The 18,209-nt window shown below is 42.2% G+C and overlaps 1 pseudogene; it reads right to left on the reverse strand.

The window, feature by feature from the left end:
* LOC119732004 lies at positions 1-9,456 on the reverse strand (annotated as a pseudogene).
* Between the last annotated feature and the right edge of the window lie 8,753 nt (positions 9,457-18,209).

Raw genomic sequence — 18,209 nt, forward strand, 5'->3', positions numbered from 1 at the left:
ATGATCGCCTTAGTTTTAAGACACAGTTTCAAACAAACACAAACGATTAATCCATTAGTCCTTCTCCTCATGAAATAAAATATACTCATCTTGCATAGGCGTAGCCAGCAGCGGGGGGGGGGGGGGGGGGGGGGGGGTAAGGGGGGTATTTCCCCCGCACTCAATAATTTGTAAAGACTGGCCTTTTCCATTCAAGTACCCCTTTTCACCAGCTTTTCCCCACCAATATTTGTTCACCAGGGCTCGTACAACTTTAACTCAAAAAACTGTTAAACATGAAGGCCCCAAGCTGTGGAATTCTCTCCATCCGTCTCTTAAAAAGGTGTCAAATGTGTCATTATTCAAACGCAAATACAAAACCCAATTAATTAACAAATATGTGGTAGAATAATCCCATTTTGTAAGACCAAATAACTCTAGTTTTATTTCGTGTTACTAGCTCTGTACCATTATGTTTTTGTCATTTAACTCCTATCGTTGTACTTGTACTTGTAATTAATTGTAACTATGATTGTAATTGTGATTGTTATTGTTCTTTATTAAAGTGGCGGTCTCCACTCGACAAGCTCATGCTTTTTGGAGACCTCCATCCATCCATACACAATAATTCAAATGTTAAGTAATATTATTATGTACTTGTATGCGTTGGGAAAAAATTAAAGATTTGATTTAAGGGCTTTATTGTGTGTTTGGGGATGAATTGTCGGTCCCCCTAGCAATCGACATGCAGTGAACTGGTTGGGGCTGATTGGGGGAGTTCCAGCTGGTCAGCGTCCAGATGTGGGATGGGGTAAAACCGAGAGTGCAATCTTTATACAGACCATGTGCGTGTGGGCATCTTATGAGGCGTCTTTTGTTATTCCAATTCAGTACCATTACAATGTTCAAAAGGTTCACTTAAAGGCATTTCACAGCAAAACAAAAGCAGCTGCTATACGCGTAAGGTCTATTCCCGATCCTAAAATGACACTAAAGCTATTGTGCTAGACTTGGGTCACAATGCGACATCAAGTCTTGACATAAAATACACTTGGGATGGTGCAACCGCAGAAGACATCAAACAAGAAACAAATCTTTTCAGCATGAAAATGAATCAAAGCGAATAGCAAATTTTGTAAGCGATCAGTCTTTTGTTCATGAAGGACCGTGTGAGGGATGGGTCTTTTTAATTCTACAAAAGAGTGCAACTTTTACTAAAAAGTGTACTATGAGTGCCGGAACTACTAGACCTACGTCTAAGCCATTGGTTTGACAATGGGCTTGTTAAGTTACTTGAAAATTGTGTTTCATATTAAGATGGAGTGGGACTCTTCGGTCAGGTCGACCCGTCCCAGGCTAGGGTGGTTCATGTTCAGGCGGTAGATTGGCCTAATCCTCTGGGCACGTCTCCTTTGTGCAGGTACCCTCTTGAGCGCCTTCATCCGCCGTCTCAGTCGTCGGTGACTCCTCCCCAGAGGCCTCTTTGCACTTTTTGGCTTCTTCTAAGATAAAATGAAAAAACAACAGAGTTTGAAAAACGCTGTCTGAAAAACTAGTGACATGGGTTCGACACAATAACTGCACATTAAGGACACAAAAGTTTTTCGCCCAAATTTAGATGATACAGGGTGAGTTTTAAAAAAAGCGGAACCCAAACCCCCAAAATTCTTTTTCATATTTAAAAAAATATGTAGCACCATTCCAATCCCGAAAGACAAAAAAAATAGCCAAGAGGGGCACAAGAGTCACTTGCCTCTTTTACCACAAAAAAAACACACTTTAATTAGCAGTGCTGATACAGTCATGAAAGTATGTAACAGATCGTGTTCAATGAATAACCACTTGGCCAGGAGTTGATCAGCACATATTTTGCAATTATGCTTTAACTATCCTATAACAAAAATGATACCTGAAGTTCTATTTCGGAGATTGGACCAAGAGGATAGTCTACACGTCTACGCCCAGTAGCATTTATACAGGACACAAGTGACTAACAATATTCTTTAGATAACAAGGCTGAAATTTTGAAAGTGGATGATGCACTCCGGAAGCAATACACTTACCTGCAGTTTGAACGAGTTTTGTTAGGAACTCATTCCACATGAGACACTCCTTAGCCTTGATGCCACGCCCATTCCGCATGGAGACTGACAGGTCTTTATAGCTCAGTTCTTCGAGGGTAAACAGCGGCCATTCCGGCAGCTTCTCCTCCTCCCTCTGCTCAGCATCCATGGAGGACAGGTTGGGATTGCTGGAGAGAAAACCAAGTGCATGTAACTGGTAACTGGCAACGTGCTTGTTGTGGATTCTGCTGCAAATTGGCAGACAAAGCTTCTTCAAGCTACTGTGCTTGCCCGCCAGAAAACAAATCTAGATGGTGATCACCACGGAAAGCAATCTATTCCGGTAGTTCACAATAAAGATAGCCCACACTTAAAAACTTAATCCATTCGTTTAAAATCTACTGAAAAATCGCGACTCTACCTACTTTCTATGCAGCATATCGTAGAATATAACATTAAATACATGTCAAAAAAGCGAATTAAGGTTAACACGATAATGCATGTATACAAATCGCTTTTTTTTCAAAGAAATTAATCTTGCTGTTTTGCAACATGCTGTAAATGATACTCACCCGGTCTTTGCAAGGTTGGCCCAGTAGTTGATAATCTGCCTGGACATACGAGCTTCATCTTCAGTGAAGGACCAATTGGCAGAAGGTACAAAAGGCAGACCAAAGACAAACGCAAGATCGTCACCATGTGTCGCCTTGGTCCACTTCTTGCCGATTACAGTAAAGGATGGGACATGAGTCATGTGATAGCGGTACACGTTACGCCCTGCTTTGGCGGTCGCCTTTGCAGTTTTCTCCCCTGAGCAGATAAACATGATGTCACCGATAGCTTGCGAGAGGCTTTCGAGATAGTCACAGTCTGGTAAACCATAGCACGAGGCATTGCCATACATCATCTTGACTGCTTCTGCCACGATCGGCTCCTGGCTAACTAACCACGATAAATAGACTTGCAAGTTTTGATCGTAAGCTTCGCTGTCGACAAACGGAGCCTCATCCGTGTTGTTGGGAAAAGCCTGCAACAACATGGCCATACCCTCATCAGCGAGCGCCCCTATGATTGTAACAGCGTCGTTGATGGCGCCCTTCGCGTAGAGCTCATCGGGTTGGGCAGGGATGACGTCATCGTCCACAATTGGTGTAAAGGTCATCATTTCGCCAATGTCCACTTCCGCCATTAACTGGATATTTTTTTAAAAGATACACATTGTAATATTGTGCTAAATGATTTGTTTTTGTATTTCATGACATCGTATAGCTCATACATTTTACACAAACGCACTCGTGCAACAAACACGAACCAATCAACGCTAACGTATATATTAACTTCAACAGAAAGTATATACGATATTTTTCATTGCATTTGTGACAAAATATAAACCGAGTAAATACCTGTTCCATTTGGACCTCAACGAACACATTGAAGTCTTCTACTTTCTGTAGACACTCCAGTAACTCCTGTGATGTTTCTCGTTCACAGCCCACGAGTTTGCCGATACCGAATGCTCGCTTAGGTGCTACAGAAGCCGGAATAGCAGCAAATGGTGCTTGGGCATCCCCACTCTGTGTATATTAAAATGTAAACAGTTTTTTTTTACCTTAAAGCACGATAATGCACACTGTCCATTTGTATGAATGTTATGTTTCTATGTTTACGGCAGTTATATGAACGCAAAGAGTGTATATGTACGTACATGTACAACCCCTGTCACCCAAATCCTATAGATAAAATGGGTTAGATGATTTTCTCATCTGCTTAATTAATGTGACTTTCCCGAATGTTTGTCAGGAGTTCAACGTTTAGAGCTGGAGGTCAATGTACGTTGTATCCAGTGGTCTAAATATGGCGGAGGCCGTGAAATTTGGTCTCAACACAGCCGCCGAAATCATCGTGTTTTCATATTTTAAGTTGGAGCCGGAGTATCTAAAGCTAAAAACCATATACACCTTTATACGGCGTTTTCTTCATACCTTAAACTGAACACTCCCGAGCATTTATTTCTTACCGATGGTTTATCAGGATAATAATGAACGATCGACACAGTGTCATATTTTGCACTTTTGAGCCTCGCTTTTAGCACAAGAACAAGAAACAATGCATCAAATGATAAACATGTATATTACAATAAATGTCCCACTGACATCTTATTGGTGTGCAAATTTCCCCAAGAACCGTTCTCAAGACCTGTTTACAATTACATCTGATAGTCGGACTTGATTGCCTCGAAAATATGGACATCGATCATTTATGATGTAGCCTGAACACTTCCTATTGTGAATTTGACCAACTTAATATAGAGTGGTGTGGCATCGTGGTCTGGTACTATGGAACTCAAGATCTTGTGGTTATTTCTGCAGATTGTGTGTTGGAGTCAAAGTAGGCTCGAGGCGCGTGTGTTCTTGGGCAAGACAGTTTGCCATTATTGAATTGTTTCTTCTGTCACTCACTAATTGCGCACTTCTATAAAATGAGTACCTTTTGGGGCGAAGAGTTTGAATCAGCCATTTGAGTTCAAATGGCTGATTCAAACATTTTGCCCCAAAAGTCTATAAACACATGCTAGATACTCGCCTTGGAGCTCAGATTGTCGAAGAAGTGTTTGGTGGGCGAGATGAGCTGGGGTAATTATGTTTGTAATTCTTACCTGCATAATGGCACCACGGAAGAGCCCTGCACTGCCTGGTGACACCATTTGCAAACCCACACTGCTAGCTCCAGCACTCTCACCGAAGATGGCAACTCGTTCAGGATCACCGCCGAAGGCTGATGTTGGAAAAGAATTACCGGTACGTAATTTCAGTTGAATGCCATAAACTGTGTTCAATGCAAAGTACACTTATTCTGAACTGCATAATTTCTCGATAATTTCGAGATTGACTCTTGTTGATCAGTAATGAGCAAGAACGTGTTAAGTGAATTGTTTTGGCTTTTGCGTGTGACCGATTTTAATTTTATCTTTACAGAGCATTTTGAGAAAATTAATAAAAAGCTGACGTAGAATACCCGCCACTTAGCCTAGGGCTACATCGGAAAGCTCACTGCTTTACAAAATGAATTTAAACGGATATTGATCCCACTCAAACATATTATCAACGTTTCTCGAATACCTTTGATGTTGTCTCGAACCCATTCCATAGCAAGGCGTTGATCCAACAGCCCCATGTTGCCCGGAAGTACCTCATCATCTACAAAAAAAGTTCGGCGTTTCCGAAATAAATTTCTGTTATTATTTGCAGTTTTTAGGTCGGAGTTAAATATTATTTCTTAAAATGTGGCGTGAAGCTTTTTCTGTTTTTAAAATTGTTGAAATTGGGAAGGGGTACACATTATACAATTGTTGCCTGCTGACAGGATCCTTGGTGTTCTGTACACCCGAGGTATATAAAACCAATATACCCCGTCACAGCAGGCAACAACTGTTTTGTTATACCACGCTTATAATTATATTTCTTCTGTCTGAAGCTGTGGGGTCTCTTCCTGTCATGCCTGTTGTGGGACAGTGTTAATTGGCGAACTTTTCGCACATAATTTTCTGGGTTTTTTTTCTTCATGCTGATATTGTCTGGCTGTTCAAACTTCTAATTTCTGATCTCGTCTTCAAGAGAGAGCAACCTCTTCTTTAATTGGAGGCGAACTGTTGTCATATGCCGACATTATTATGGTGAAATTGCGGCAATACTAGGAGACGAACAGTGACGAACGATATAAACAAAACTGGCAGCCATAGCGAAACTATTGCTTCATTGTTCGCTGTCTCCCAGGCACATATCTCGTAAAAACATACATCGATTTACATATATAGTTCCAGCGTGGCTACAACATCGTACCCAAGGTCACACAAATGTAAACAACGCGGTGGAAACGACATTTTCAGCAGAGGGAAAGAAAAAGGAAATATGTTCCCCGTGGGATACATCTCTCATCATTATGTATCACGCGCGAGCGGCGAACATCGCAGTACAGTGTATAAGCGTGTTTGCGGCATGACACGTGATAGATGAGGGACCAATCAAAGTTCACAATCTATTACCGTGGTATGACAAGACTAATTATTGGTGCTTGGTGCAATCGCTTCATGAAGTAAAATATAACAGTGTCCTGTCATCGAGTTAGTATTGCCTTTCAGTGAATTCATTCCCCACACTTCAGCACATCAACATGTACTTCCAATTATCTATAGGCTTACTTGTAGAAAGGAATCCAAGAGCCCCGAGCCGGTAATTCATGGCTACCACTATGACGTCCCACTATTGCTTCGAGTAAATATCAAGCATACTCCCAGCTCCTATCATGTAGCCGCCACCATGGATGAATACAAGCACTGCTGCATTTGGTGGCTAAAACAAAACAGGGAAGGAATTGACACAGTGGGAAAGTTAGCAGATTGTTTCAATTGAACAGGAACCATGACCTAAATTTTAAAACAATATTCTGATTTAAAAAAAAAATACAGCTCAGTCTCAGGCATACTCATAGCCTCAACACAATGAAGAGGAGAACTCTTAACCAAAAGAACATTGTAAAGTAAATTGTTTTCCGCATGCATCTTCGGTGCGCATTCCAACATCGTGAAAAAACGTACCCATGTAAATGTTACGGACCAATCACGAAACCAGGATTTTTCTAAGAATGCTACCGAGGCCCATGTCTATATAAAACTATTGCGAAAGCCAGCAGATTAATTATGCAAGACAACCGCATCTCGACCTCTAGATTTTGATTAATCATTGGGCGCTTTCTATATCGGGTCTTCGGTCATTCACCCGTTGTCACGTCATAGACATGGATACAAAAAAACTGTGTCACACGCTATGCATTATGTTGCGCGATATGCGCCCGGCTAGGCTGCGAATTTTGTCCCAAACGATCGAGATCAGACAATATCAAAAGAGGGCGCTCTGACGGTTCATGCATATTCATGATGTCCGGGTCTTTAGAGAATAAGTTATAATCACCGACGATTGGCAGCTGATGCGTGGACTGGTTGGAAGTAGTCCTGACTTTGAATCAGGTGACCCGAGTTGGAATCTCAGTGAGCGTTTTTCACTTCTAGTTTTATCTTTTAAATAACTAACGTGATCGAGGAAGGAAAAGTACAAGACATAAACCATGTCTTTAATAGCTTTGTGATGTGGACAACAAGGCATTAGATATGCATCAAATTGACCAATCAGAAGATGGGAAACAGATGTCGTTTGGGAACAAAGATTCGCCGCCCGGCTGTTGTTGTATACTTTACAAATCAAACCATAAGTCCCGATTTGCGGGGAATGAAATGACGTCACGATTTAGTAAAGTCGACTCCGATTGGCCGAGGCACGAGATCGCATAAATCTGATTGCATTAATCTGCATGCTTTGATATATTAGACGTTATATAAGAGACTGAATTGGCTCCGTGGATAATGGGTAATATTCAGACTAGCTGAGGCCTTATAGAGCAGTATTTTTCACAGTGTGGGGAGGGGGTAGTGGGGGAGAGGCGTATTCATGTATTTCGAGGTTGCTAAAATTAACTTATAAAATAGACCAAAGTCTTTGGGCAATATAAACTAAGATCATGTGACCCAATGGATGAATATGGAAGAATGAAGCCGCTACATTTCATGCCGTTGGTTCGTTTACAGGGGCGTGGGTTCGTATACAGGGTAATTGTAATTATAGTCCCACTAACTGGGGCGCTAGAACTCCTTTTTTTGACATTTGGGATGTTGGTCTGTTCTACCTCCATGGTCTGTCGTACTAGCGTCCCACAACGGAAATATTGTCAAAGTGACAATTTCCAAATTCACCACAAAAATCACGCAAAATACTTGACAAAAATACCTTTGAAAGCAGCTACTGGCATTTCCACATATCAAAGACGAAGTAATGGGGCTTCGATGATACTCACAAATATTTTTTGGGTTGAAAATCCGTGAAATTCAACCAATATTGAACAGACATCACACAGCGATCGTTCAAAAACGCTTATGGCTTTTATCTACCAACACATTGTATATGGTAGTCTGGACGTACATCATGTACACATACAAACACGTACGCGAAGCAGGGGCCGGGACACGACCGCGCGCGATCTACATATCATGCGGAGTAAACAAACTCCGCATGAGTATCATTGAATGTCGGACACTTCGCCCCATTTCCACGTCGCCCCATGTCACTTCGCCCCTAACCACTTCGCCCCATCCCCATATCGCCCCATCCCATTGATCTCCATATACACATATGGAGATCAATGCCCCATCCCCACTTCGCCCCATTCCCACTTCGCCCCATCCCCACTTCGCCCCATCCCCACTTCGCCCCATCCCCACTTCGCCCCAGCCGTTACATGTAAAAAGTATTAAAAAAAATTAAAAAATTAAAAAAAATAAAATCTCATCTATTTTATTGGCTTAAAAACAATTCCAACAGATTCACTAATTGCTAACCAACGGAAAGAATTTTTTTTTTTTTTTTTTTAACTTTGTTCCCAACCCGGCTATACCCGGCTATTGAAGCCCCATTACTTCGTCTTTGATAATTATGTGGAAATGCCAGTGGGTGCTTTCAAAGGTATTTTTGTCAAGTATTTCGCGTGATTTTTGGGGTGAACTTTGCAATGGTCACTTTGACAATATTTCCGTTGTGGGACGCTAGTACGACAGACCAACATCCCAAATGTCAAAAAAGGAGTTCTAGCGCCCAAGTTTGTGGGACTATTGTAATTATTACCCCTCTGCTGGCTAAGCCAATTGTAAAGGAAATATAATACTTACAACTGGCTGAGGAACGAACACATCCAAAAAGAGGCAATCTTCGTCGAAGGGACCTGACATAATGAAACTACCCATTGGAAGTACCGGCTGTGGGCAGCGATTGCCGAGCTTGGTAGCTTGCAACTCCCCGCTCCATGACTTGGCTACGGGAGGTTTGAAGCGCAGCGCACCCACGGGAGCTTCAGCGTACGGTACACCGAGGTAGGCGTCTACGCTACGGCGAAGCTCAGGGTCCGTGGGGCTGAACTCGAGCCTCGTACCGATGATGCGACCCTGGCTCGTTGTAACCACTGGTTGGTCCGTATCACTCATGGACGCTCGTGCAATAAAAACAAGAAACAAAACGAACAATACCGCCTGCATGTTGTATATCTGCTCAATTTTTAACTTCTTAAAACTGTACCTGCGGATGGCACGATGCAGACATCACGTACCATGAAAATTAACTAGTAAGCGAGCAAGCTTATTCTGGTATTTTATTGCTCTAGGCCTAATCCATAGACTAACATTAGCTGTAGCGCGCGTACAAGCAGGTATCGAAGTCCAAATAAGGGATTAATTGTCTTATACATCAGGTGGTTGAGCTTTACGAATATGAGTCAACTGGGCACATAGCTAATGCTTGTTCCGTGTGCTAATGCTTGTTCCGTGTGCAACTGCCACCTGCCGGTACCCAGCTACACTTCCAAATAAGGGAATGCATCGCCCGTAGTCCGCGTGCATAGTTAATAGAGATGACCCCATGCAGTTCAAGGTAATCGCTACCTGCCCATTGTGCACTCAGATTTCCGATCCACAGTGTCAATACAATACAGCTAAATACGCGTTCATACACGATGATGTAACATCGCTACACAATTGTATTAGAAAGCAAACAAAATAAATTAAATCCTACATGTACTTCACAAACATTGCTGGTGACGATTCCTTAAGTTATTTGTGATATTTTTTTAAATGGAGGCAAAGTATGTGCAGTAATGTTATAGTCACTTGGCATTTTGTGTATAGTGATGTGTACGCAAATTAATGGACGGAAATGTTACGAGAACACCATTTAAGAGAAAGTAAAGTACATTTTTTGTGCAATACGTATATATAGGCCTATATATGTTTTGCTGAAATAAATATATAGGCTATATACGCACTGGAATAATTTATTGATTTTTGTTCTGGGGGCCAGAATATGACCCCCCCCCCCCCCCTTTCCTCCATGATCCTAGCTCCCCGTTGCCCCTCGAGACCCCCTCCCATTCCCGGGGTGTCCGATATCTGTCCATAGAAAAATCGATTTTTGTTTCACATGTATATTCATTATAATTACATAATTTAAACGCAGCCCAGGCATGTTGGTCACACAGGTCCAACTAAACGACGTCTGACAGCTACAGAAATATTATAATATTGATTCCACAGTCCACAAAACGAAATAAGCAAAATGAATTCCAAATATGACATTTCTGTTGGTTTTGACTGAGAATAACGGATGACAAATCGTGGCAAAGTGGTTTGGCCCCACACACCGACGTCCCCCCATGGGTGTCGCCAGGATTTTTTTCTAGAGGGGGCGAAAAAAATGTTAGCCAAAAAATGCCTGTATTTCTCAACACATTCTTGATTTATCAGTTTTAGAGGGGGCAGGGACATTTTGCCCCCCCCCCCCCAACCCATTAAATTTACACCACTATGTCTTCGCGCCTCTCTTTCTTTTCTTTTTTTCGCTTTTTTAATTTTTCCTTTTTTTGTTTTTTGTTTTGTTTGCTTTTCCAGGGGGGGGGGGGGGACAAGTCCCTCTTGCCCCCTCCCCCTCGCGACGCCCATGCCTCGCCCTACGGCGGATTTGGGGGGGGGGGGCGAACGGTGGCCATGCCCCTCCCTTTTTTTTTAGTAACGACGCAAAAAAAGGCAGCCATTGCGTACACAACCCACACAACTCGATCATAGCAATACTCTTAATTGCTCTTGGCCTAATCCATAGACTAAAGCCCCTGTCACACTTTTGCGTATCCCAATTCCTTATGAGTTCCTTATCAAAATTTTTCAATACGCAGCCGTACGCTCAATTAACGTCAAAATGTTTTGATCACTTTGACTTATGTGCGACGCACATCTAGCGTACAAGTAACGAATTCAGCGCATCCATTGCGTATGAGATGCGTATGAGTTGCGTATGCAGTGCACAACATTATTTTTCGGGCTGCGAATAGGTCAGTATGCAGTGTGCATGCCGAGCGTATTCCGGACGCACCCGACTTATGCCGACCGCATGCTTGATGCACTTCTGAGCGTATTCCCGCCGCATTTCCGCCGCTTGCCGTCCAGCGTGCGTTGCATCTGCGCTGCAAGTACGCTATGTATACGTCCAATACAGGCGGCCAATATGCTGACGGGGTGCGTCACGAACACATAGCGTACTCGTAACGCACTCGACCGATGCGGGACCGATGCGCTGCGCATTTATAACTTATGACCTGCGTAACAGCGTACGCAGCGTAGTTTTTGCGCATGCCCAAAACAATTCTGCGTACTGGGCAATATCTGCGTACATATAACCTACACAAAACGATAGAGATGCATATGAGGTGCGTATTGTGCGCACAACTGCGTATGAAAAAAATGTCAATGCGCAACTCATGGAATTAGGATACGCAGAAGTGTGACAGGGCCCTAACATTAGCTGTAGCGAGCGTACAAGCAGGTATATCGAAGTCCAAATAAGGGATTGTATTATACATCAGGTGGTTGAGTCAACTGGGCACATAATAGCTAATGCTAGTTCCGTGCGGAAACTGCCGCCTGCCGGTGCCCAGCTACACTTCCAAATAAGGGAATGCATGCATCGCCCGTAGTCCGTATGCATAGTTAATAGAGATGACCCGAATCAGATGACCCCAGTTCAATGTAACCCTTATCGCGCGCTACCTGTCCATTGTGCACTCAACAATACAGATTTCCAATCCACAGATCAGGTCGGTTTCGGTATTGCGTTTGCATTCTTCGAATTGGGTTGAGTCAGTTAAGCCATTTGTGGATAAACCCGAAATAAACCCAAACAGTTTGGAAATTCACACGGAAAATAATGTTGCAACCTGACGCCACTTTTTTTTCATAAATTTCCAAATTTGTTAGGAAATACTTAGAAACACTCTACATAGACTTTGTACAATATTATCGTCAAGAAAATGGGAGACATTATGGCCAAAATAATGGTTTATTACATGAATCTTAAATCATAGCGGTCTAGAAATAGGATTGTCATACCTCTGTCTTTATACTGTTTTTTCATTGGCCCAGGACGATCACCTGACCGGGCGATACATATGCATGGCACACTCCCGTTGTATATCACATTGTGATATCACATGCATGTAGACTAGTCCCCGCCCCACAGTCCAAACCATTATGCGCGGACCGCGTTTAAACCAGACTATACTTGTACTCACTGTACCCCGCAGTACTTTCACGTTCCACAATATAATGTATAGCAGTGAGGGAGCAGTGCATTTGCAGACGATATTTACTTTAATTTGGCGGCCAGCGACGAGCGGCATTAAGATTATGTTTACGTTTTGACTGACTCTAGTAACGGTGCCTAGGCCTTCAGAACTTCGGAAATGCAGAGCTGACACAGTTAGTTTTTTCGTATACGATCCTCATCAGCCTCAACATGTCAGCTGAGCCCAGAGGCACAGATTCTCCGCCCCAAAAAAGGTTTTTGAGCCGCTCCAAACAACAAATAAAAGATTTAGCTTTTGAACAAGACTCATCGAACACCAAACGTTGTACCGACTACGCAGTCCGCGTTGTACGAGAATTCTGCGAAGAAACGGGCAGGGACACTCGTTTCGAGACACTTCCTATGAAAGAACTGGACAGTCTTCTTGAAGACTTTTTTGGAAACGTTAACAAGTTTGTTAAATTCTTTTTTTTTTCATTAAATGTGTGATAAACAAGTAAAACACATCACTGACAAAACAGTTAATTGTTGACTGATGTGATGTGGGATATGACGTTTTGAACACCCTCGGGGACGCATAGCACCCTCGGCTTCGCCTCGGGTGCCCACATCACATCAGTCAACAACTGTTAAATAGCATTGACAGTAATTTAATTATTTCTTTTTCTTGCACACCAAGTCGTTGAAACTGTATCGTTTTGAGAGAGGACACATCGCCAGTTTATTTTCTATAGTTTAGTCTGGTTCCCAGACCAAAAGATTCCGACTATTCCTGATGAATATTAGGTCCGGTAGCCTCCGGTAATACAATGTATTACAATTTACGTCACGTGACTAAAACGGGAGGAATTCCTCCTTTTTCCGAAAATTTCCGAAGTTTGCCGAAGTTGTTTCGTCAACAATCGGATAGCGCCCGAGTATTTCCGAGTATATAATATAGGTTTAATTAACTGTTAATTGCTTATTAATTTTAATATAAATGAGTTTATAATTAATATTCATTGTTTTCGTTTAGAAAACTTGAAATTCAACGACGATTTTGTGCATCAAATATACTCGGATCGTACGGGCGAACTTTTTGCTGCGTCATGTACAATTTTGAATTTGACGACCGTTACCGAGATTTTCCAAAACTCGGTCTTCATTCGGCTCCGCCTGCTAACACTGCTATTTGGTTCCGTAATTTTGAAGATTCCAGATCAACATTACTCAATGTTATCTTACAAAAACATCAAACTGTATTATCATAACTGTATGATATTACAAAGCAAGTGATTTATTTAAAGATTTGATCAAAACAATAAAAGCAGTGCAGTACGTGAAGGCCTATGTTTTGCTGAAATAAATATATAGGCTATAATTATACGCACTGGGATAATTTATTGATTTTTGTTCTGGGGGCCAGAATATGACACCCCCCCCCCCCCTTTCCTCCATGATCCTCCCCGTTGCCCCTCAAGACCCCCTCCCATTCCCGGGGTGTCCCGCTGTCCATAGAAAAATCGATTTTTGTTTCACATGTATATTCTTTAATTACATAAATTAAATGCAGCCCGGGCATGTTGGTCACACAGGTCCAACTAAACGACGTCTGACAGCTTCAGAAACTATATTGCTTCCACAGTCCACCAAACAAAATAAGCAAACTAAATAAAACCAATGAATTCGAAATATGACATTTCTGTTGGTTTTGAGAATAACGGATGACAAATCGTGGAAAAAGTGGTTAGCCCCCACACACTGACCTCCCCCTACGGCGGATTGGGGGGGGGGGGGGGGCGAACGGGAGCCATGCCCCTCTCTTTTTTAGTACTACGTCGCAAAAAAAGGCAGCCATTGCGTACACAACCCACAAAACTCGATCAGAACAATATTGGCACCCCCATCCCTTTGCTCGTTTATATTTAATTTGGGGCGGAAAAGTTTGGGCCCACTTGAACTAATCCCCCCCCCCCCCCCACAAAAAAACCAACTGTGTTCTTTATCCGGCCTTGACCTCCCCCTCCAAGAAAATGAGGTATAATTTCGGAGAAGTCAGCAAATTAAAAATGTGGGATCAGAAGAACAACACCCCCAGGTAGAGGGCACAGATGAAGCGGGTATACATAACAATAATTATAACATCTGCAGTGTCAGTTTTTAGTATTGCAAAACTTCTGATTATGGTAACAGAAAATCTACAGAAAAAAATACTAATAATAATTCACTCAGACCATTGTACTTCCCACCCTATTTGAATGTTTGCTGATACCATTTGTGCAAAATGCTTGGTTTCAGTCTCCCTTCTTGCGACTTTTCCCAAGTTAGTAATCTTTTCCACGTCTCAGGCACGGAAGCCCCCTTTCCCCAGCTCTGTCAATTGGGGTTTTTTTTTAGAGAACTATTTTTTGTTGTTTTTTTTATAGAATTTTTATTTTTTTATTAAATAATCCGACCCTCCCCCTGCTCCGACACCCCCAAAAATTATCCTGGTAATAAGGTCCGCCTGTGCACAAAATACGGACAGAGCCAGCTTGGTTAGGCCTATGGGTTTTTTTTTTACATTTATTCTGTAATAGTTATAATAATCGTCGGATTTGAACAGCGCCCCCACTGAAAGTATGGCACGATGTAGACAGCACGTACCATGAAAAACTAGTAAGCGAGCAAGCTTATTCTGGTCTTTTATTGCTCTAGGCCTCATCCATAGATATTAGCTGTAGCGCGCGTACAAGCAGGTATCGAAGTCCAAATAAGGGATTGTCTTATACATCAGGTGGTTGAGCTTTACGAATATGAGTCAACTGGGCACATAATAGCTACTGCAACTGCCGCCTGCCGGTACCCAGCTACACTTCCAAATAAGGGAATGCATCGCCCGTAGTCCACATACATAGTTAATATAGAGATGACCCCAGTTCGAGGTAACCCTTATCGCTAGTAACCTGCCCATTGTGCACTCGACAACAATACAGATTTCAATCCACAGTGTCAATACAGCTAAATACGCGTTCATACACCGATGATGTAATATCGCTACACAATGATTGTATTACATGTAGGCCTATACTTCACAAACGTTGCTGGTGACGATTCCTTAAGTTATGTATGATATGGAGGCAAAGTATGTGCAGTAATGTTATAGTCACTTGGCATTTTGTGTAGTGATGTGTACGCAAATGGGCGGAAATGTTACGAGAACACCATTTAAGGGAAAGTAAAGTACATTTTTTTTGTGCAGTACGTGTAGGCCTATGTTTTGTTGAAATAAAGGCTATTGAAATATAGGCTATATACGCACTGGGATAATTTATTGATTTTTGTTCTGGGGGCCAGAATATGACCCCCCCCCCCCCCCTCCATGATCCTCCCTGTTGCCCCACAAGACCCCCTCCCATTCCCGGGGTGTCCGATCTGTCCATAGACAAATCGATTTTTGTTTCACATGTATATTCTTATGATAATTTAAATGCAGCCCGGGCATGTTGGTCACACAGGTCCAACTAAACGACGTCTGACAGCTACAGAAATATTTTAAAATAATTGATTCCACAGTCCACAACACAAAATAAGCAAAATAAATAAAACCAATGAATTCGAAATATGAAATTTCTGTTGGTTTTGAGAATAACGGATGACAAATCGTGGCAAAGTGGTTAGCCCCCACACACTGACCTCCCCCTACGGCGGATGGGGGGGGGGGGGGCGAACGGGGGCCATGCCCCTCCCTTTTTTTTTAGTAACGTCGCAAAAAAAGGCAGCCATTGCGTACACAACCCACAAAACTCGATTAGAACAATACTGGCACCCCCATCCCCTTGCTCTTTTATATTTAATTTGGGGCGGACAAGTTTGGACCCACTTGAAATAATTTGTTCCCCCCCCCCAAAAAAAAAAAAACTGCGTCTTGATCCGGCCTTGACCTCCCCCTCCAAGAAAATGAGGTATAATAAACCTTTTCGGAGTTCCAACTGCGCATTCGTAACCTGTGACAACGCGCATTGTTTGTCTCAAATGGCCTTCGACAACATCGTGCCACTGACTTTACAAAAAGGCTGTTTGTGCTTTGTGGGTACTGTCAAAGGGCATTTGAGACAAACAATGTTCGTTGTCACAGGTTACGAATGCGCGCAGTTGGAACTCCGAAAAGGCTTTTTTTCGGAGAAGTCAACAAATTAAAAAGGTGGGATCAGAAGAACAACACCCCCAGGTAGAGGGCACAGATGAAGCGGGTACATAACAATAATTATAACATCTGCAGTGTCAGTTTTTAGTATTGCAAAACTTCTGATTATGGCAACAGAAAATCTACAGAAAAAAATACTTATAATAATTCACTCAGACCAATTTATGTACATTGTACTTCCCACCCTATTTGAATGTTCGCTGATACAATTTGTGCAAAATGCTTGCGTTTCAATCTCCCTTTTTGCGACTTTTCCCAAGTTAGTAATCTTTTCCACGTCTCGGGCGCGGAAACCCCCTTCCCCAGCTCTGTCAATTGTTTTTTTTTTAGAGAACTATTTTTTGTTGTTTTTTATAGTTTTTTCTTTTCCCCAGCTCTGTCAATTGTTTTGTTTTTTTTTAGAATAAAAAAAATATATATATATTATCCGACCCACCCCCTGCTCTGACACCCCAAAAAAATTATACTGGGCATGTGCACAAAATACGGACAGAGCCAGCTTGGTTAGGCTTATGTGTTTGTTTTTACATTTATTCTGTATAGTTATAATAATCGTCGGATTTGAACAGCGCCCCCACTGAAAGTATGGTTCGACCCCCCCCCCCCCCCCCCCCTTCAGCATTTTTGAAATGCAATTATGTTACCAGATTCGCTGGAACAAAACTTACTGCATGTATGATACTTTTGTAAACTTTAACCTAAAGGAAGCTGAATATAGGCATGCGGGCGCAATGGCGACTTCTTATTAACTTTTAACGTATTAAAGGAGCATTCCTCTTGCGTGTGCACTACTCGTGTTAGTGGATTCAATGCACGCACATCTTTGCAGGAGAACATGTACATACATAATGTTTAAATATACGTGTATAAACACTCAAAAACAATCGGGGTCCGCTCGTAAGTCCGACGTCTCATATGTCCGACATTTCGGACCTATGAGGAGTGGGACCTATGAGGCGTCGGACGTATGAGGTGCGGACGTATGAGGCATCGTATTTATTTATTCCGCCTCATAGGTCCAACATTTCATAAGTCTGACGCCTCATATAGCTCCGACGCCACATAAGTCCGAAACAGTGTTTGTCCATTGGCAGACTTATGAGGCGTCGGACCTATGAGGCGGATTTATTCCTCATATTAGTCCAAAATTTCGGACTGATGAGGAGTAGGACCTATGAGGCGTCGGACACTATGATACGGCCCCATACAATCGATGCTTAAGAACATTTCTAAACATATACATTGTAACAATGTCTCCACCGTATCTAGAAAACTATCGACCTGTTCTCATCGACATCAGCCTTGATCATAACCGAAGACTGTGACAATTGTGTTTCAGGGATTCCAATACATGTACATGTACATGTATATAGCAAGTCAAATGTAATTTTTGGGGGGCTGAACTGGTGAAAGACTGTTTTACTGAAACTGATTTAAAGGTAATGGACAAATTTGTAACATTCAAAACGAAACTGCCAAAGTATGAAGTAAATAAAGGATCAGGCATCCGGGCCAACTAAAATCGATGCACCCGCCAACTAGCATGGTGTCATTAGTTTCACGCAAAGAGGAATTACAGTCGACTCTCGTTAGTACAAACTCTGTTAATACAAAATTCTGGTTCTAACAAACATAAAGCCTTGGTCCCGACTGTGCATTGATGTGCACCATGAATGGGACTGATGTTCCTCTTAATACAAAATTCTGATATACATGTAACAAACAATTTGCGAACGAGTTTGTTATAACGGGAGTCGACTGTTTAATGATTTCCTC

Source organism: Patiria miniata, unplaced genomic scaffold (genome assembly GCF_015706575.1).
Source record: "Patiria miniata isolate m_02_andy unplaced genomic scaffold, ASM1570657v1 HiC_scaffold_24, whole genome shotgun sequence".
NCBI lineage: Eukaryota > Metazoa > Echinodermata > Asteroidea > Valvatida > Asterinidae > Patiria > Patiria miniata.